This window comes from Ranitomeya variabilis, chromosome 2 (genome assembly GCF_051348905.1).
Source record: "Ranitomeya variabilis isolate aRanVar5 chromosome 2, aRanVar5.hap1, whole genome shotgun sequence".
NCBI lineage: Eukaryota > Metazoa > Chordata > Amphibia > Anura > Dendrobatidae > Ranitomeya > Ranitomeya variabilis.
Window position 1 is genome coordinate 994,842,443 of NC_135233.1, and position 22,954 is coordinate 994,865,396.

Below are 22,954 nucleotides of genomic sequence, written 5' to 3' on the forward strand. Positions count from 1 at the left end.
TATTGTATCAGGGTAAGAACAAATGTTTATGAAACAGGGTAACTTATCAGTCTGATGGTTTCCGGGGTGTGGAAGCTTGAAATCCAACGGTGGCACCGCCAGTGGCACGAGAAGTCTCTGGCCTGGTCCTGAAGATAGTTGAAGCACTGTCTCCTGATGGAAGCAGCGTATCCCGGCTCTCCTGGGCGAGGTCCTAATTACCAGGGCAAAGTACGGGCGGAGGAATAGTCTGTGGTACCGCCGGAGTGTGACTCAGTTCGGTGGCAGAGGCGGGGGAAAGGCTACCCGGCTCTGTATGATTCACCTGGCAAGCCTTAGGCCGTGCGGTCGCGGCAGTCTGTGGTACGGTGTGGGGAGGATTCGCATTCACAGAAGTAAGCTGGTATTTGGATATAAGTACCTCACAGTCAGCATGTGCACAGGTTGGCGAGCTGCTGTGCACACCTGGATAATCGCGTAGCCCCACAGAGAGTGAATCAACCTTCTCCTGCTGCGCACTCTGTCTTCCCGCCAAGTGTCTCGCTTTCCTGCGCACCGACCCTTTTATCCCTGACACGCCCCCTATAGTAGAGTGCAAAGGTCTGTGCAGGTCAGAAAGCTTTCCCCCCAGCAACAATGGTGACAGCCCCGATAGTTCCGGAACCATCACTAGAGAGGTATTACCGGCCCGGTCCATCTTCCTACACTACCACACTGTGGTTGTGTTATGGCCAAGTAAGTTGCTGCGACCACAACACGCAAGATGCAAAAAGTTCACCAGATTCCATGTGATTCATGTGTGGTAGACATTGTGACCTACTGGTTGAAACACAACCACTTGACTTTCAAAATAATGTGATGTAGCATGAGTATAATATTATCTTCAGCCTGATGATGTGTGACAAAGTCACTGTGTAGCCCAGCCTCACGGTTAGAATCCACATCACCTATCCTGTAAGGCTTAAGAAGCATCAGTAGCTCCTAGATTGTAGTCTGGTATACTAAACACGATCTCCAAGTTGTGGCTCTCAATCTGTAGGAAAACTAGAATATTCAACAGCTTTTGGTGTTTGCCAGGACATGCTGGGATTTGTGCCTTCATATCAATTTGATGGAGGTACCTGATTTTTCAGAGTTGATCGCTTACTTCTTTTGACAAATAAAATAGATTGGCAAACAAAAGAATTGCAAACACCACATTAAAGGGATCTCAGGGGATCAACAAAAATAAATAAAGAACATGTCATCATTCCTAAATAACTTTGCTTATTAAATTGTACTACGGTATATAAAAAGCAAACCATTATATTAAATTGAAATTACTTCCATCTTTTTACACAGACAGAAATGTCTCTTACAATAATGAGTTGCATGTGAGCATGTGCAGTAGGAAACTCTGCTGCTGTGACCTGGAGATAAAGAGGGTCGACAGCAGAGCGAGTGAACTATTACCTCAGCACACCTGATATCTGTAGTATTTGATCAGATAGATATAGCAGTGTGAGCAGCCTCTTCTTACCTCAATACCCCTGGAATCTCCAGTATTAGATCAGACAGATGGGGTGGACAGCAGTGTGAGCTGCCTCTTATTACCTCAGTACCCCTGGTATCCTAGTATTTCCAATATTAGATCAGATAGATGTGGTGGACAGCAGTGTGATCAGCCTCGTCTTACCTCAGCACTCCCGGTATCTCCAGTGTTAGATCAAATAGACAAGGTGGACTGCAGTGTGAGCTGCCTCCTCTTACCTCAGTACCTCTGGTATCACCAGTATTAGAGCAGATAGACACGGTGGGCAGCAGTGTGAGCAGCCTCTTCTTACCTCAGAACCTCTGGTATCTCCAATATTAGATCAGATAGACAGGGTGGGCAGCAGTGTGAGCAGCCTCTTCTTACCTCAGCACTCCTGGTATCTCCAGTGTTAGATCAAATAGACAAGGTGGGCACCAGTGTGATTAGCCTCTTCTTACCTCAGTACCCCTGGTATCTCCAGTATTAGATCAGATAGACACGGTGGGCAGCAGTGTGAGCCTCCTCTTCTTACCTCAGCACCTCTCGTATCTCCAGATTATGATAAGATAGATGAGATGGGCAGCAGTGTGAGCTGCCTCTTCTTACCTCAGAACCTCTGGTATCTCCAGTATTAGATCAGGTAGACAAGGTGGACTGCAGTGTGAGCTGCCTCTTCTTACCTCAGTACCTCTGGTATCTCCAGTATTAGATCAGATAGACAAGGTGGACAGTAGTGTGAGCAGCCTCCTCTTACCTCAGCATTTCTGGTATCTCCAGTATTAGATCAGACAGACACGGTGGGCAGCAGTGTGAGCAGCCTCTTCTTACCTCAGCACCTCTGGTATCTCCAGATTATGATAAGATAGATGAGATGGGCAGCAGTGTGAGCTGCCTCTTCTTACCTCAGAACCTCTGGTATCTCCAGTATTAGATCAGGTAGACAAGGTGGACTGCAGTGTGAGCTGCCTCTTCTTACCTCAGTACCACTGGTATCTCCAGTATTAGATCAGATAGACAAGGTGGACAGTAGTGTGAGCAGCCTCCTCTTACCTCAGCATTTCTGGTATCTCCAGTATTAGATCAGATAGACAAGGTGGACAGTAGTGTGAGCAGTCTCTTCTTACCTCAGTACCCCTGGTATCTCCAGTATTAGATTAGATAGACAAGGTGGGCAGCAGTTTGAGTGGCATCTTCTCATCTCTACACTTCTGGAATTTCCAGTATTACATTAAAATCTCCACTGGGATCACATCTTCCTACACATAAAGGAAAGGGCTGGAGTTTCCTACTGCACATATTCCCAGGCACCTGTCCTATTAACATCGTAGGGCAAGTTTTATGTCTGTATAACAAGGCGACAGCCATTTTTTTTACAACACCGATAACTTTCTGCCACAAAACTATATTCACTTGCTAATTTTGCTAATTAAAGTTATTAAAAAAAGAGCTATTCACAGGGCAATAATGAAGAGCCGCCTTAAGATGCACCTTCACAGAATGCTGTGAGTTACACCGCTTAGTAAAGGCCATAAAAATTAACATACTGGGTGCACTGATGAAAAAGACCCATATCTTTGGAATTAAAAAAAATGGAGCTGCTAAAATATGAGAACAAAAATCTGTGCACAATAAGGTTCCTCTTAACCCTCCATTATAGTACACTTCTAAACAATGAAGACATACCAGTGTTTAACGCTTAATGACTTGTGACTTGTACATTCCCATCACAGGTCGCTCTAGGGTGTATGGAGCAGACTCAGTAGATGAGCCCGCTTCCAAGGGTTCATTCACATGACTGTCTTATCGGTCCAAGTGCAATTAATCAAAATCATCAGATCGCAATCGGACCAATGTTATGCTATGAGCCTGTGTAAACGTTCGATGTTTTTCCCTAAGCATGCCCAAGTTTGATCTCTGACTGTACTCGGATGACATCTGAGTGCAGTCTGATATCCATGGACTAACAGAAAGGAGAAGATGGAGACATTTTTTTCTCCATCCTCTCCTCATCCAAGAGAGTCAGATCACACTATGATCACACTCTGATCAACCTCTGATCAGAGTTTGATTGGAGTGTTATTAGCATAATCGTCCCGATTCTCTAGGATGAGAATACACGCTGGTGTGACTCTAGCCATACGCAGATGCCGGCTGTGTCAATCACTGATAGCAGCATTTAAATGTAGGGATTGTCAGTGCGCTCGTGCAATAGGTCCGATCTGCCCTTCACAACATGACAGCAGGGAGCAGATTTGTTACAATGGCAGCTGGGGGCTTCTGCAATCTCAGTCCTCCTGTAAACCTGTTGGTGCCCAGACTTCAGCAGCATGAATCAGAGCCACAGACTATAGGAAGAGACGTGACTACACCTTCCCCAATACACTGTAAGTTCATGAGGGCAAGGTTCTCTCCGCCTGTGTTCCAGTCTGTACCTGATAGTTAATTTATTGTACTTATATACTATATATCTATATATATATAATCGTCTAAGGGGCACTTCCGTCTGTTTGTCTGTCTGTTTGTCTGTCACGGAAATCCCGCGTCGCTGCGAATTCGCCCCTTCCTACTCTCTGTCAGTGCCTGCTCCATACCCCCTCCAGTCAATGCTGACACAGGGTTAATGGCTGCGTTACACCGCGTTATGCTGCGGTGTAACGCAGTCCGTTAACGCTGCTATTAACCCTGTGTGACCAACTTTTTACTATTGATGCTGCCTATGCAGCATCAATAGTAAAAAGATCTAATGTTAAAAATAATGAAAAAAATAAAAAATCATTATATACTCACCTTCCGACGCCTTTCCCGCTCCTCGCGACGCTCCGGGCCATGTATTGGCATTGCGGTCTCGCTAGATGATGACGTAGTGGTCTTGCGAGACCGCTACATCATCATCTCGCGAGACCGCAATGCATTCTTGGGACCGGAGCGTCGCGAGGAGCATCGCTAAACGCCTAGCCTGGATCCGGGGTCCGCCGGAAGGTGAGTATATAACTATTTTTATTTTAATTATTTTTTTAACAGGGATATGGTGCCCACATTGCTATATACTACGTGGGCTGTGTTATATACTACGTGGGCTGTGTTATATACTGCGTAGGCTGTGTTATATACTACGTCTCTGTGCTATATACTACGTGGGCTGTGCTATATACTACATCGCTGTGCTTTATACTACGTTAACTGTGTTATACACTGTGTGAGCTGTGTTATATACTGTGTCTCTGTGCTATCTACTACGTGGGGTGTTCAATATATTACGTGGCTGGGCAATATACTACGTGGCTGTGTTATATACTGCGTGAGCTGTGCTATATACTACATGAGCTGTGCTATATACTACGTAGCTGTGCAATATATTACGTGGCTGGGCAATATACTACGTGGCTGTTTTATATACTGCGTGAGCTGTGCTATATACTACATGAGCTGTGCTATATACTACGTGGCTGTGTTATATACTACGTAGGCTGTGCTATATACTACGTAGCTGTGCAATATACATGGCTGGGCAATATACTACGTGGCTGTGCTATATACTACGTGGCTGTGTTATATACTACATGGGCTGTGTTATATACTATGTGGTCTGTGTTATATACTACGTAGGCTGTGTTATATACTACATGGGCTGTGCTATATACTGCATGGACTGTGTTATACACTGCGTGGGCTGTGCTATATACTGCGTGGGCTGTTATACACTGCGTGGGCTGTGTTATATACTACGTGGGCTGTGTTATATACTACGTGGGCTGTGCTATATACTAAATGGGCTGTGTTATACACTGCGTTTGCTATGCTATATACTACGTGGGCTGTGTTATACACTGCATGGGCTGTGCTATATACTGCGTGGGCTGTGCTATATACTACGTGGGCTGTGCTATATACTACGTGGGCTGTGCTATATACTACGTGGCTGTGCTATTGTCATGTCGGACGCTGTTCAGACCAGGTCGTTCGACAAACAGCGGTAATTCCGCTTTTGACCACTATGTGCTCATTGGCGTCGGCTAGATTATATCTAGCTGGTCCGGGGTTAATTTACCTGGTGCTCGGATTGGAAGCTGGGCCATGCCCACTGTCTTTATATAGTTCTCCTGAACTTTGGGCGTCGCAGATTATAGCTTCTGTCTTGTGCGTTGTTATCTCGGTCTGGAGTGGTGAGCTAGTAGTTGGAGTATCGTTGCTGGTGGTGTATTTCCCTTTGTCTTATTTACTCCTTCCTATATTTGTATTTATTTTGCCCTGTGCACTTATTGTGTATTCCTGAGTGACTGCGGCGTGGTGCTTATTTTTTCCGTTATCCTTGTCTGTGCTAACTGTGGGTATTGGTGTATTATCGTTTCACTGGGTGGAGGGCGGTGGTTTCAGCCTAGGGTTGAAACAGGACACGGGGTGAGGTTCGAGGCGTAGACTTGCACACCATCAGTGTAAACTCTAGGTAGAGGGTCAGTCAGGATTTCCCTAGTCTGAGGGAAATAGCAGGGGCCCGGGTTATTAGCTCTTGCCCACCTAGTCTTCCCGTGACAGCTATATGCTACGTGGGCTGTGCTATATGCTACGTGGCCTGTGCTATATACTAAGTGGCCTGTGCTATATACTAAGTGGCCTGTGCTATACTACATGGCCTGTGCTATATACTACGTGGCCTGTGCTATATACTACGTGGCCTGTGCTATATGCTATGTAGCTGTGCTATATGCTACGTGGGCTGTGTTATATGCTACGTGGGCTCTGTTATACGCTACTTGGCTGTGGTATATTTCTCTGGTGTATCTGTGCATCATGAATCATGGTATGCGTTAAAGAGGGGGGCCCACTGAGACTCTTTCGCCCGGGGCCCTCATAAACCTGGAGCCGGCCCTGGCTTCACTGATTGGTCACGCCCGGCCGGCCGTGAACAATCAGCGTCAGGCGCAGTCCGGCCACAAATTGGCGTGGAATTTGAACCACGCTTCGCTAATTGGTCGCGCCCGGCTGTGTATAAATTGCATTATTCTGAAAACTTCATAAATAAACTACATACATATTCTAGAATACCTGATGTGTTAGAATCGGGCCACCATCTAGTGTATTATATGCATGCAACCCTTTTTGCATTTATATCATCCTTGAATTAACGGTATTTTTAAAAGAAATAAGGGGTAACATTTCTCCTTGACGAAAGTGACATGCCTTACAGGCCAGTGTAAGGAGACATATAGGTCATGCAATGCTTCTCTGCGAAATTAAATGTGTAAATTGCCTCTTCAGAGAGGAAGATGACTTGAATTCTAGTGCCACCTATAGGAAGTAGCAAACCTAAAAGTCAACATTGATCCTCTTCAAGTCGCGGCCCTTTTTCGTTTTTGCGTTTTCGTTTTTCACTTCCCTCCTTCCCAGAGCCATAACTTTTTTATTTTTCCGTCAATATGGTCATTTGAGGGCTTATTTTTTGCGGGACGAGTTGTACTTTTGAACGACACCATTGGTTTTACCATGTCTTTTACTAGAAAACGGGAAAAAAAATTCCAGGTGCGGTGAAATTGCAAAAAAAGTGCAATCCCACACTTGTTTTTTGTTTGGCTTTTTTGCTAGGTTCACTAAATGCTTAAACTAACCTGCCATTGTGATTCTCTAGGTCATTACGAGTTCATAGACACCTAACATGTCTAGGTTATTTTTTATCCGAGTGGTGAAAAAAAATGCAAAACTTTGCTAAAAAAAAAAAAAAAAAAGAAAAAAAAAAAGCCATTTTCCGATACCCGAAGCGTCTCCATTTTTCGTGAACTGGGGTCGGGTGAGGGCTTATTTTTTGCGTGCCGAGCTGACGTTTTTAATAATATCACTTTTGTTCAGATACGTTCTTTTCATCGCCCGTTATTGCATTTTAATGCAATGTCACGGCGACCAAAAAAACGTAATTCTGGCGTTTCGATTTTTTTTTCTGTTTATCGATCAGGTTAATGCTTTTTTTTATTGATAGATTGGGCGATTCTGAACTCGGCGATACCAAATATGTGTAGGTTTGATTTTTTTAAATTGTTTTATTTAGGATGGGGCGAAAGGGGGGTGTTTTAAACTTTTATATTTTTTATATTTTTTTCATATTTTTTAAAACATTTTTTTTTTACTTGTGCCATGTTTCAATAGCCTCCATGGGAGGCTAGAAGCTGGCACAACTCGATTGGCTCAGCTACATAGCAGCGATCATCAGGGGGGTGCTCACAGCAGGCCGGCATCAGTAACCATAGAGGTCTCAAGGACCTCTATGGTTACTGTCCTGACACATCGCCGACCCCCGATCATGTGACAGGGGTCGGCAATGAGGTCATTTCCGGCCGCACGGCCGGAAGCGGTAGTTAAATGCCGCTGTCAGCGTTTGACAGTGGCATTTAACAAGTTAATAGAGGCGGGTGAATCGCGATTTCACCCGCCGCTATTGCGCGCACATGTCAGCTGTTCAAAACAGCTGACATGTCGCGACTTTGATGTGGGCTCAGCGCCGGAGCCCACATCAAAGGGGGAGACACGACATGCGCAGTAATTGTACAGCGCATGTAGTAAAAGGGTTAAGGAGCCTTGTCATATAACTTGTCAAATTCTTTGTTTATATTGATTGATCGGGCGATTTTGAACTTGGTGATACCAAATATGTGTATATTTGATTTCTTTTTATTGTTTTATTTTGAATGGGGCTAAGGGGGGTGATTTGAACTTTTATATGTTTTAATTTTTAAAAAGCTTTTTTTTTTACTTTTTGAATGCTTCAATAGTCTCCATGGGAGACTAGAAGCTGCAGTACTTTGATCTCCTCGGCTACATACAGGTGATGATCAGATCGCCTGTGTGTAGCAGAAATGCTCACTTGCCTTGAGCGCTGACCATGGGGTGGCGCTCTTAGCAATCTGGCAATGACAAACATAGAGGTCTGCTGCAGACTTCTGGATGTCATGTCGACCCATCTGTGACCAGCGATCATGTGACAGGTCACCGATGGGCGGGATTAGCAACGCGCTTCTTATAAGTGCGAGTTAAATACAGCTGTCAGAGATTGACAGCGGCATTTAACTAGTTAACAGCCGCAGGTGGATCGAGATTCCACCTGCGGCTGTTGTGGGCACATGCCAGCTGTATAGATCACGTGTAAGGCCATGTCCCCACCTTCAGCATTTGGTCAGTATTTTCCATCATTATTTGTAGGTCAAAACCAGGAGTGGGTGATAAATACAAAAGTGGTGCATATGTTTCTATTACACTTTTCCTCTTATTGCACCACTCCTTATATATTTTTCCTGCTGGTGAATATAAAAAGCACAACTTTCATAGTGTTTTGGATTGTGATGTTTTCGGGGAACGGTAGCATTTAAAAAAAAAAAAAACTATGTAGGATTTGGGTAGGGTGTTATCTCATAGGCTTTTCAATAGGATTTGAATAACATTAATGTATATAACATATTAATATAGTGTAAAATTACATAAAATAAAAAAGTCACTAAGTCACACGTCCATGTCTCCGGTACTTGTGGTGACAGATTTTACAAGTACTGGAGACATGTACACACGTAGACCCATTCAAATGAATGGGGTCTCTGCACATGTCAGGGTCTTTCCACGGACCGTGTGTTCATGGGCAAAACAAGCTGACATGTCCGTTTTATAGCGTCAGCACGGATGGCAAAACGTCCCGCCTACGTACACACATTGATGTCCTCCGTGTGACACGGTGTTGTGAATTCTGCTCTTGGGCTCCCTCCGGTGGTTATAAGTGGTAGCGCTGCTGTCTTTGGATCGCAGCATTCATCAGGTGTGTCCACTTATTGCAATTCTGACTGGGCTATTTAGTCTTGCTTGACCCTTTAGTCAGTGCCAGTTGTCCATTGTTCCTGGAGGATTCACATCCCTGCCTGGTCTCTCCTGCTTTGCTGTTCATTTCAACAAAGATAAGTTCTGGCTTGTTTTTTGCAGTCCACATGCTGTGGGCCTTATTGTTCAGTTCTTTTCCATGTTTTGTCTTGTCCAGCTTGGTCTGCATAAGGATTTGTTCAGCCAAGCTGGTATCTCTGGAGATGCAGATATACCCTCCATATCTTTAGTTAGATGTGGAGATTTTGTATTTTCTGTGGTGGATATTTTCTAGTGTTTTAATACTGACCGCATAGTACTCTGTCCTATCCTTTCTATTTGGCTAGAGTGGCCTCCTTTGCTAAATCCTGATTTCAGTCTGCGTATGTTATTTCCCTCTCCTCTCACAGTCAATATTTGTGGGGGGCTGTCTATCCTTTGGGGATTTTCTCTGAGGCAAGATAGTTTTCCCTTTTCTATCTCTAGGGGTATTTAGTCCTCCGATTGTGTCGAGATGTCTAGGGAGTGTTAGGTACATTCCACGGCTACTTCTAGTTGCGGTGTTAAGTTCAGGGTCTGCGGTCAGTACAGGTACCACCTTCTCCAGAGTACGTCTCATGCTGCTCCTAGGCCACCAGATCATAACAGTACAACTGGCCAACAATGAGTTAATCGCATCTCAGAAGAAGGGAAGGAAAGTGCTGAGCGATTTTTTTTTTCTGTAGTCTGTTGTGTCTTTTCTTCCCTCTTTACCTCTGGGTGGCTCAGGAGTTTGGCGCTGGCATGGATGTTCAGGGATTGGCTTCTCGTGTGGATCAACTTGCTGCTAGAGTACAGGATATTTCCGATTATATCGTTCAGACTCCGGTTTTAGAGCCTAGAATTCCAACTCCTGATTTGTGTTTTGGGGACGGGTCCAAATTTTTGAGCTTTAAAAATAACTGTAAACTGTTTTTTGCTCTGAAACCCCGTTCCTCTGGTGATCCCACCCAGCAGGTTAAAATAGTAAGCTCTCTGCTGCGTGGTGATCCTCAGGATTGGGCATTTTCCCTGGAATCTGGGAATCCTGCTTTGCTTAATGTAGACACCTTTTTTCAAGCGCTAGGGTTATTGTATGATGAACTTAATTCAGTGGATCATGCTGAGAAGACCTTGTTGGCCCTGTGTCAGGGTCAAGAAGCGGCAGAATCGTATTGCCAGAAATTTAGAAAATGGTCTGTGCTGACTAAATGGAATGAGGATGCCTTGGCGGCAATTTTCGGAAAGGGTCTTTCTGAATCCGTTAAAGATGTTATGGTGGGGTTCCTCACGCCTGCTGGTCTGAGTGATTCTATGTCTCTGGCCATTCAGATTGATCGGCGCTTGCGCAAGCGCAGAGTTGTGCACACAATGGCGTTGTCTTCCGAGCGGAGTCCTGAGCCTATGCAGTGTGATAGGATTGTGTCTAGAGTTGAACGACAAGGATTCAGACGTCAGAATAGGTTGTGTTTTTACTGCGGCGATTCTGCTCATGTTATTTCTGATTGTCCTAAGCGTACCAAGAGAATCGCAAGTTCCGTTACCATCAGTACTGTACAACCTAAATTTCTGTTATCTGAGACCCTGATCTGCTCATTATCGTAATTTTCTGTCATGGCATTTGTGGATTCAGGCGCCGCCTTAAACTTAATGGACTTAGAATTTGCCAGACGTTGTGGTTTCCCCTTGCAGCCTTTGCAGAGTCCTATTCCTTTGAGGGGCATTGATGCTACACCGTTGGCTAAAAATAAACCTCAGTTTTGGACACAGCTGACCATGTGCATGACGCCAGCCCATCAGGAAGATTGTCGTTTTCTGGTGTTGCATAATTTGCATGATGCTATTGTGCTGGGTTTCCCATGGTTACAGGTGCATAATCCGGTGTTGGATTGGAAATCTATGTCTGTGACTAGTTGGGGTTGTCAGGGGGTTCATGGTGACGTTCCTTTGATGTCAATTTCCTACTCCACCTCTTCTGAAATTCCTGAGTTTTTGTCAGATTTCCAGGATGTATTCGATGAGCCCAAATCCAGTTCCCTTCCACCGCATAGGGACTGTGATTGTGCTATTGACTTGATTCCAGGCTGTAAGTTCCCTAAGAGCCGACTTTTCAACCTGTCTGTGCCAGAACATGCCGCCATGCGGAGTTATGTTAAGGAGTCTTTGGAGAAGGGGCATATTCGGCCATCTTCTTCACCATTGGGAGCAGGTATTTTTTTTTTGTTGCCAAGAAGGATGGCTCCTTGAGACCCTGTATTGATTATCGCCTCTTGAATAAGATCACAGTCAAATTCCAATACCCTTTGCCTTTGCTTTCTGATTTGTTTGCTAGGATTAAGGGGGCTAGTTGGTGTACTAAGATTGACCTTCGAGGGGCATATAATCTTGTTCGTATTAAGCAGGGCGACGAATAGAAAACTGCGTTTAATACGCCCGAAGGCCATTTTGAATACCTTGTGATGCCATTCGGACTCTCTAATTCTCCATCTGTGTTTCAGTCCTTCATGCATGATATATTTCGGAATTATCTTGATAAATTCATGATTGTATATTTGGATGATATTTTGATTTTTTCAGATGATTGGGAGTCTCATGTGAAACAAGTCAGGATGGTATTTCAGATCCTTTGTGATAATGCCTTGTTTGTGAAGGGGTCTAAGTGCCTCTTTGGAGTACAGAAGGTTTCTTTTTTGGGCTTCATTTTTTCTCCCTCATCTATAGAAATGGATCCGGTTAAGGTTCAGGCCATTCATGATTGGATCCAGCCCACATCCGTGAAGAGCCTTCAGAAATTTTTGGGCTTTGCTCATTTTTATCGCAGTTTCATTGCCAACTTCTCCAGTGTGGTTAAACCCCTGACCGATTTGACGAAGAAAGGCGCTGATGTGACGAATTGGTCCTCTGCGGCTGTTTCTGCCTTTCAGGAGCTTAAACGCCGATTTACTTCTGCCCCTGTGTTGCGTCAGCTGGATGTTTCTCTTCCTTTTCAGGTGGAGGTTGACGCTTCTGAGATTGGGGCAGGGGCCGTTTTGTCTCAGAGGAATTCTGATGGTTCCTTGATGAAACCGTGTGCCTTCTTTTCTCGAAAGTTTTCGCCTGCGGAACGCAATTATGATGTCGGCAATCGTGAGTTGTTGGCTATGAAGTGGGCATTTGAGGAGTGGCGACATTGGCTTGAGGGGGCCAAGCACCGTATTGTGGTCTTGACCGATCATAAGAATCTGATTTACCTCGAGTCTGCCAAACGGCTGAATCCTAGACAGGCCCGATGGTCCCTGTTTTTCTCCCGTTTTGATTTTGTGGTCTCGTATCTTCCGGGTTCTAAGAATGTTAAGGCTGATGCCCTCTCTAGGAGCTTTTTGCCTGATTCCCCCTGGGGTCCTTGAGCCGGTCGGCATTCTGAAGGAAGGGGTGATTCTTTCTGCCATCTCCCCTGATTTACGACGGGTTCTTCAAGAATTTCAGGCTGATAAACCTGACCGGTGTCCAGTGGGGAAACTGTTTGTTCCTAACAGATGGACTAGTAAAGTGATTTCTGAGGTTCATTGTTCTGTGTTGGCTGGCCATCCTGGGATTTTTGGTATCAGAGATTTGGTTGGTACGTCCTTTTGGTGGCCTTCTTTGTCACGGGATGTGCGTTCTTTTGTGCAGTCCTGTGGGACTTGTGCGCGGGCCAAGCCTTGCTGTTCCCGCACTAGTGGGTTGCTTTTGCCTTTGCCGGTCCCTGAGAGGCCTTGGACGCATATTTCTATGGATTTTATTTCGGATCTTCCGGCTTCCCAGAGGATGTCGGTTATCTGGGTGGTTTGTGACCGGTTTTCTAAGATGGTTCATTTGGTACCTTTGCCTAAATTGCCTTCCTCTTCTGATTTGGTTCCGTTGTTTTTCCAGCATGTGGTTCGTTTGCATGGCATTCCAGAGAATATTGTGTCCGATAGAGGTTCCCAGTTTGTTTCTAGGTTTTGGCGGGCCTTTTGTGCTAGGCTGGGCATTGATTTGTCTTTTTCTTCCACATTTCATCCTCAGACAAATGGCCAAACCGAGCGAACTAACCAGACTTTGGAAACTTATTTGAGATGCTTTGTGTCTGCTGATCAGGATGATTGGGTGGCTTTCTTGCCATTGGCCGAGTTTGCCCTTAATAATCGGGCTAGTTCTGCCACCTTGGTTTCGCCCTTCTTTTGTAATTCTGGTTTTCATCCTCGTTTTTCTTCAGGGCAGGTTGAGCCTTCTGATTGTCCTGGGGTGGACTCTGTGGTTGACAGGTTGCAGCAAATTTGGGCTCATGTTGTGGACAATTTGGTGTTGTCTCAGGAGGAGGCTCAGCATTTTGCTAACCGTCGTCAGTGTGTGGGTTCCCGGCTTCGGGTTGGGGATTTGGTCTGGTTGTCTTCCCGTCATGTTCCTATGAAGGTTTCTTCCCCTAAGTTCAAGCCTCGGTTTATTGGTCCTTATAGGATTTCTGAGATTATCAATCCAGTGTCTTTTCGTTTGGCCCTTCCAGCCTCTTTTTCCATCCATAATGTTTTTCATAGATCTTTGTTGCGGAAATATGTGGAGCCCATTGTTCCCTCTGTTGATCCTCCTGCCCCGGTGTTGATTGATGGGGAGTTGGAGTATGTGGTTGAGAAGATTTTGGATTCTCGTTTTTCGAGGCGGAAGCTTCAGTATCTTGTCAAATGGAAGGGTTATGGCCAGGAGGATAATTCTTGGGTTGTTGCCTCCGATGTTCATGCTGATGATTTGACTCGTCCTGATCGGCCTGGGGGCTCTGGTGAGGGTTCGGTGACCCCTCCTCAAGGGGGGGGTACTGTTGTGAATTCTTCTCTTGGGCTCCCTCCGTTGGTTATAAGTGGTAGCGCTGCTGTCTTTGGATCGCAGCATTCATCAGGTGTGTCCACTTATTGCAATTCTGACTGGGCTATTTAGTCTTGCTTGACCCTTTAGTCAGTGCCAGTTGTCCATTGATCCTGGAGGATTCACATCCCTGCCTGGTCTCTCCTGCTTTGCTGTTCATTTCAACAAAAATAAGTTCTGGCTTGTTTTTTGCAGTCCACATGCTGTGGGCCTTATTGTTCAGTTCTTTTCCATGTTTTGTCTTGTCCAGCTTGGCCTGCATAAGGATTTGTTCAGCCAAGCTGGTATCTCTGGAGATGCAGATATACCCTCCATATCTTTAGTTAGATGTGGAGATTTTGTATTTTCTGTGGTGGATATTTTCTAGTGTTTTAATACTGACCGCATAGTACTCTGTCCTATCTTTTCTATTTGGCTAGAGTGGCCTCCTTTGCTAAATCCTGATTTCAGTCTGCGTATGTTATTTCCCTCTCCTCTCACAGTCAATATTTGTGGGGGGCTGTCTATCCTTTGGGGATTTTCTCTGAGGCAAGATAGTTTTCCCTTTTCTATCTCTAGGGGTATTTAGTCCTCCAGCTGTGTCGAGATGTCTAGGGAGTGTTAGGTACATTCCACGGCTACTTCTAGTTGCGGTGTTAAGTTCAGGGTCTGCGGTCAGTACAGGTACCACCTTCTCCAGAGTACATCTCATGCTGCTCCTAGGCCACCAGATCATAACACACGGAGATGCTGAGAGCGCAGCATCATTCACCAGCGGTGACATCATCACCTGCTTTTTCCCACGGTCCAGAGGTCACCGTAGTTCAGCTTGGCCGCGATGATGTCACCGCTGGTGAATGATGCTGCGCTCTCAGCATCTCATTTCTAATGGTTTTCAACCGGGAAGGTCGCATCTTGGCACCATTCTGGTTGAAAACTTTATATCCCCCAGATATGGATTACGGCGTGGGACACAACGACGGATAAGTATGGGTATATTGTTGGTTTATTATTTTACTTTTATTACAGGAGATCGAGGGCGTCGTGGAACTAGGTGTGGCAGTAACTATGGTTTAATTTAGAACATTAAATGTGTCTGTGTAATTTTTTCAAATAAAGGACTTTATTCTGGCTGTGTCTTTATTTAACATTACAACTATAGGATTATTAATGGATAGGTGTCTTTATAGATGCCTTTCCATTACTAAGCCATGGGCTTGATGTCACCTGAAAGGTGACATCAACCCCACAAATATTACCCCACTTGCCACCGCTACAGGGCAAGTGGGAAGAGCCGGACAAAGAGCCAGAAAAGGCGCATCTAATAGATGTGCCTTTTCTGGGCAGCTGCGGGCCCAGAAATGGCCCCTTACCAGCCTGAGAATAACAGCCCCCAGCTGTGAGCTTTAGCAAGGCTGGTTGTCAAAAATGGGGGGACTCCTGTCATGAATCCCCAATGGCTAGGGATAGCACAGGATAAGCAAAGTAATAATAAATATCGGACGAGCTCTAGGGTGATGGAACCTGGGCTGACCTCTGCCCTACGCCTGACAAATGCAACTAGAGATAGCCAGGGAGCGTGCCTACGTTGGTTCTAGACGCCACGCACCAGCCTAAGAGCTAACTAGTACTGCAGAGAAAACAAAGACCTCACTTGCCTCCAGAGGAATTAACCCCAAAGGTATAGATGCCCCCCACATGTATTGACGGTGAAATGAGAGGAAGGCACACACATAGAGATGATGTATATAGCTTTAGCAAATAGAGGCCCGCTGAAAACTAGAAAGCAGAATGACACAAAAGGGAACTGAGCGGTCAGCAAAAAACCCTAATCAAAAAAACCATCCTGAGATTACAAGAACCCATGTGCCAACTCATGGCACATGGGGAGAACCTCAGTCCACTAGAGCAACCAGCTAACAAAGAGACATTCTAAGCAAGCTGGACAAAAAACCAAACAACTGAAAATCAGCACTTAGCTTATCCTGAAAGATCTGGGAGCAGGTAGGCAGGAACCAAACAGAGCACATCTGAACACATTGATAGCCGGCAAGGGAAATGACAGAAAGGCCAGGTAAAATAGGAAACACCCACCCTCTGATGTACAGATGGAAACCAAAGGCCGCAACCCACCAAAGTCACCCAGTACCAGCAGTAACCACCAGAGGGAGCCCGCAAACAGAATCCACAACAGTACCCCCCCTTGAGGAGGGGTCACCGAACCCTCACGAGAACCCCCAGGGCGATCAGGGTGAGCTCTATGGAAGGCGCCAACCAAATCAGTCGCATGAACATCGGAGGCGACCACCCAGGAATTGTCCTCCTGACCATAACCCTTCCACTTAACCAAATACTGGAGTTTGCGTCTGGAAAGACGAGAATCCAAGATCTTTTCAACAACATACTCCAATTCTCCCTCCACCAGCACCGGAGCAGGAGGCTCGACCGAAGGAACAACAGGCACCTCATACCTCCGCAACAACGACCGATGGAACACATTATGAATAGCGAACGATGCTGGGAGATCCAAACGGAAAGATACAGGGTTAAGAATATCCGAGATCCTATAAGGACCGATGAACCGAGGCTTGAACTTAGGAGAAGAGACCTTCATAGGGACAAAACGAGAAGACAACCACACCAAGTCCCCAACAAGAAGTCGGGGACCCACGCGGCAACGGCGATTAGCAAACTGCTGAGTCTTCTCCTGAGATAACTTCAAATTGTCCACCACCTGATTCCAAATGTGATGTAGCCTGTCCACCACCACGTCCACTCCAGGACAATCCGAAGACTCCACCTGACCAGAGGAAAAACGAGGATGAAACCCCGAATTACAAAAAAAAGGAGAGACCAACGTGGCCGAACTAGCCCGATTATTAAGAGCAAATTCGGCCAGTGGCAAAAAAGCAACCCAGTCATCCTGATCAGCAGAAACAAAACACCTCAAATAAGTTTCCAAGGTCTGATTAGTTCGCTCCGTCTGGCCATTCGTCTGGGGATGGAATGCAGACGAGAAAGACAAATCAATGCCCATCTTGGCACAAAATGTCCGCCAAAATCTAGACACAAACTGGGATCTCCTGTCAGAAACGATATTCTCCGGAATCCCATGCAAACGAACCACGTTCTGAAAAAACAAAGGAACCAACTCAGAGGAGGAGGGCAAATTAGGCAAGGGCACCAAATGAACCATCTTAGAAAAGCGGTCACACACAACCCAGATAACGGACATTTTCTGTGAAACCGGGAGATCAGAAATAAAATCCATGGAAATGTGCGTCCAAGGCCTCTTCGGGATGGGCAAGGATAACAACAACCCACTAGCCCGTGAACAGCAAAGGCTTAGCTCGAGCACACACTTCACAAGACTGTACAAAGGTACGCACATCCCTAGACAAGGAAGGCCACCAAAAAGACCTGGCCACCAAGTCTCTTGTACCAAATATTCCAGGAAGACCAGCCAACACAGAAGAATGGACCTCGGAGATGACTCTACTGGTCCAATCATCCGGAACAAATAGTCTTTCTGGTGGACATCGATCCGGTTTATCCACCTGAAACTCCTGCAATGCGCGTCGCAAGTCTGGGGATACGGCGGACAATATTACCCCATCCCTAAGGATACCAGCAGGCCCAGTGTCTCCAGGAGAGTCAGGCACAAAACTCCTGGAAAGAGCATCTGCCTTCACATTCTTTGAACCTGGCAGGTATGAAACCACGAAATTGAAACGAGAAAAAAATAACGACCAACGAGCCTGTCTAGGATTCAAACGCCTGGCAGACTCAAGGTAAATGAGATTCTTGTGATCAGTCAAGACCACCACACGATGTTTAGCACCCTCAAGCCAATGACGCCACTCCTCAAATGCCCACTTCATGGCCAAAAGCTCCCGATTACCCACATCATAATTGCGCTCGGCGGGCGAGAATTTTCTAGAGAAGAAAGCACATGGCTTCATCACCGAGCCATTAGAACTTCTCTGTGACAAAACCGCCCCCGCTCCAATCTCGGAAGCATCAACCTCCACCTGAAAAGGAAGTGAAACATCTGGTTGACACAACACAGGAGCAGAAGAAAACCGGCGCTTAAGTTCCCGAAAGGCCTCCACGGCCGCAGGAGACCAATCAGCAACATCAGCACCCTTTTTAGTCAAATCAGTCAAAGGTTCAACAATACTGGAAAAATTAGCAATGAACCGACGATAAAAATTAGCAAACCCCAAGAACTTCTGAAGGCTCTTAACAGATGTAGGTTGTGTCCAGTCACAAATAGCCTGAACCTTAACGGGATCCATCTCAATAGTAGAAGGAGAAAAAATGTACCCCAAAAAAGAAATCTTCTGGACTCCGAAGAGACACTTTGAGCCCTTCACAAACAGAGAATTGGCCCGCAAAACCTGAAACACCTTCCTGACCTGTAGAACATGAGACTCCCAGTCATCAGAAAACACCAAAATATCATCCAAATACACAATCATAAACTTATCCAGATATTCACGGAAAATATTGTGCATAAAGGACTGAAAGACTGACGGAGCATTGGAGAGTCCAAAAGGCATTACCAAATACTCAAAATGGCCCTCAGGCGTATTAAATGCGGTTTTCCACTCATCACCCTGTTTTATCCGCACCAGATTATACGCACCACGAAGATCTATTTTAGTGAACCATCTAGCCCCCTTAATGCGAGCAAACAAATCAGTAAATAATGGCAATGGATACTGGTATTTGACTGTAATCTTATTCAGAAGGCGATAATCTATACAAGGCCTCAGGGAACCATCTTTTTTTGCCACGAAAAAAAAACCTGCTCCCAGAGGGGACGAAGATGGACGAATATGTCCCTTTTCCAAGGACTCCTTAATATAATTCCGCATAGCAGTATGCTCTGGCAGTGACAGATTAAATAAACGACCCTTTGGGAACTTACTGCCAGGAATCAATTCTATAGCACAGTCACACTCTCTATGAGGAGGGAGCGAATTGAGCTTAGGCTCCTCAAAAACATCCCTATAATCTGACAAAAACGCAGGGATCTCCGAAGGAGTAGATGAAGCGATAGAAATCGGAGGTGCATCATCATGAACCCCCTGACATCCCCAGCTTAGCACAGACATTGTTTTCCAGTCCAGGACAGGATTATGAGTTTGTAACCATGGCAGACCAAGCACTAGTACATCATGTAAATTATACAGTACAAGGAAGCGAATCACCTCCTGATGAACAGGAGTCATGCGCATGGTCACTTGTGTCCAATACTGCAGTTTATTCATAGCCAATGGTGTAGAATCAATTCCCTTCAGAGGAATAGGAACTTCCAGAGGCTCTAGACTAAAACCGCAGCGTTTAGCAAATGACCAATCCATAAGACTCAGGGCAGCGCCTGAATCCACATAGGCATCGACGGAAATGGAAGACAGTGAAAAAATCAGAGCCACAGACAAAATGAACTTAGACTGCAGAGTATCAATGGCAAAAGATTTATCAACCCTTTTTGTGCGTTTAGAGCATGCTGATATAACATGAGCTGAATCACCACAATAAAAACACAAACCATTTTTCCGCCTATAATTTTGCCGTTCACTTCTGGACTGAATTCTATCACATTGCATAGTCTCAGGTGCCTGTTCAGAAGACACCGCCAACTGGTGCACGGGTTTGCGCTCCCGTAAACGCCGATCAATCTGAATGGCCATAGCCATCGACTCATTCAGACCTGTAGGCGCAGGGAACCTCACCATAAATATCCTTAATGGCCTCAGAAAGACCATTTCTGAAGTTTGCAGCCAGGGCGCACTCATTCCACTGAGTAAGCACCGACCATTTCCGAAATTTCTGACAATATATTTCCGCTTCATCATGCCCCTGAGAGAGGGCTAATAAAGCCTTTTCAGCCTGAATCTCTAGGTTAGGTTCCTCATAGAGCAATCCCAATGCCAGAAAAAACGCATCCACACTGAGCAATGCAGGATCCCCTGGTGCCAATGCAAATGCCCAATTCTGAGGGTCGCCCCGTAGGAACGATATAACAATCTTGACCTGTTGAGCAGGGTCTCCAGAGGAGTGAGATTTCAAAGAGAGAAACAATTTACAATTGTTCCTGAAATTCAGGAAGGTAGATCTATCTCCAGAAAAAAACTCTGGAATAGGAATTCTAGGTTCAGACATGGGAGTGTGAACAACGAAATCCTGTATGTTTTGAACCTTTGCCGCGAGATTACTCAGGCTGGAAGCCAAACTCTGGACATCCATGATAAACAGCTAAGATCAGAGCCATTCAAGGGTTAAGAGGAGGTAAGAAGCAGCTAGACAGCAATTAAGGGCTAGGCAGCAAAACTCTGAAGGAAAAAAAAAAAAAAAATTTTCCTTGAACACTTCTTTTTCTCCTGCTTCAGCCCAAACAATTAACACTTTGTGGGCCGGCTATACTGTCATGAATCCCCAATGGCTAGGGATAGCACAGGATAAGCAAAGTAATAATAAATATTGGACGAGCTCTAGGGTGATGGAACCTGGGCTGACCGCTGCCCTACGCCTGACAAACGCAACTAGAGATAGCCAGGGAGCGTGCCTACGTTGGTTCTAGACGCCACGCACCAGCCTAAGAGCTAACTAGTACTGCAGAGAAAACAAAGACCTCACTTGCCTCCAGAGGAATTAACCCCAAAGGTATAGATGCCCCCCACATGTATTGACGGTGAAATGAGAGGAAGGCACACACATAGAGATGATGTATATAGCTTTAGCAAATAGAGGCCGCCTGAAAACTAGAAGGCAGAATGACACAAAAGGGGACTGAGCGGTCAGCAAAAAACCCTAATCAAAAAAACCATCCTGAGATTACAAGAACCCATGTGCCAACTCATGGCACATGGGGAGAACCTCAGTCCACTAGAGCAACCAGCTAACAAAGAGACATTCTAAGCAAGCTGGACAAAAAACCAAACAACTGAAAATCAGCACTTAGCTTATCCTGAAAGATCTGGGAGCAGGTAGGCAGGAACCAAACAGAGCACATCTGAACACATTGATAGCCGGCAAGGGAAATGACAGAAAGGCCAGGTAAAATAGGAAACACCCAGCCTCTGATGGACAGATGGAAACCAAAGGCCGCAACCCACCAAAGTCACCCAGTACCAGCAGTAACCACCAGAGGGAGCCCGCAAACAGAATCCACAACAGACTCCAGCCCGTTTTTTTAAATTATTTATTTAAATAATTTAAAAAAAGCGAGGGGAACCCTCTATTCTTGATAACCAACCTTGCACAAGCTGAAAGCTGAGGGTTGTAGCCCCCAGGCTGAGGGTTGCAGCCCCCAGATGTGAGTTTTGTCTGGTTGATTCAATAAAATAGGGGGAACCCACGTCTTTTTTTTAAATTGATTTATGTCCGAATGATTGCAGCCAGTGGCTGTGGAATACCCCGATCATCCATACCTACTGTCACTGTTAGTAGCGGCAGCAGGTGTGGGATGATGGGGGTAACAGTCCCAAACTGCTGTCGTTCGGACTTTAATATAACGCACATCATTCTCCTCTGCTCGCCGGCAGAGCAAGGGAGAATGATGAGAGCCAGCTTCAGCATCTGCTGCCAGGGAATAGCGCTTACTGCAGTGCTTCTTCCCCAGCGGCTGTCCGTGTGGTACTGATGAGGCACACGGGTGGCACACGGCTGTCACATGTGTGCCACACATAGTAAACACATGGACATACGGACACAGATATCTCCGGTACCGTTTTTCTGGTACCGGAAATAAACGGACGTGTGAAAGGGGCCTCAAACAAGGATAAAAAACCCACAAAAATATTACTTTAACAAAAGCTGGCATTTTATCTTAGGTTTTCTTATACAACTAAAAGAAATACAGAAAAATACCCTGTAAGAGGAGGCCTGGCTTTGTGCACTAGTTTTTGTGCCTCATACTTGCTGGTGTTTAAAGACGTAGCTGATAAAAACGGCCTTGGCCCAGTCTTAGGATAAATGAGGTAAGCCGAGGAGGCTGGCATGTGTTCAGACTTTTGCATATGAAAAATCTATTTATATAGTACAGAATATATTTACACATATTAATATCATAATCCAAGCATAAAAATAACATTTACATGGCCTCCATACGGCCATAATAATAGGCAGGTGGACGTGATGAACTGTAGTTTCTGGCACCGCTCCTATTCCTAATCTTTGTTTGATATTGACTATAGATAAGCAGAAAAATCCCCCGTATTAGGGACGTATTGTGATCTCGGAGCTGTAATTACTAACTATTCATTCAATACTCTGCTGTGTACAGAACGGACTAATGTAAAAGGGTGGTTTCTGTATAAACACTATATATGTCACATCAAAATGGACCGCGACAACATTTTCCTTACAGGCTCCAAAAACTTGTGGACTGGAGGGTGGTAGGACGTACAGATGGAATGCCACCATTTCACAAAGCTTGTGTCAAACACTCTGGGGCAAAAATGTGTCCTCTCGCACCGTACAGTTGGACACAAATTACATGTGGTCTGTAATATGGACACAAAGGGGCCCCGTGAGCCCCATTTAGGCTTCCATGTTTTGAGAGGAACCAATTGGTTTTTGATGAGTTTCGTTATAACTTTATTGAATTTTTCCTCAATTGTATTGATTTTAAAAATTATCTTTTCGATTATAATTACTGTGTTTTTTCTTTCAACTGATTTTCGATTTTCAATGAATTTTTCAGTTGATATTAAAAGGGGGCACAGCTAAATTCATGACTATAGAGAATGAAGAGCTTGCGAGTACACGATC

The 22,954-nt window shown here is 45.2% G+C and overlaps 1 protein-coding gene across 2 annotated transcripts in view; it reads right to left on the reverse strand.

Moving 5' to 3' along the window:
• LOC143808441 (glypican-5-like) overlaps positions 1-22,954 on the reverse strand; it is a 413,770-nt gene that overhangs the window by 373,721 nt on the left and 17,095 nt on the right. The window lies entirely within an intron of this gene.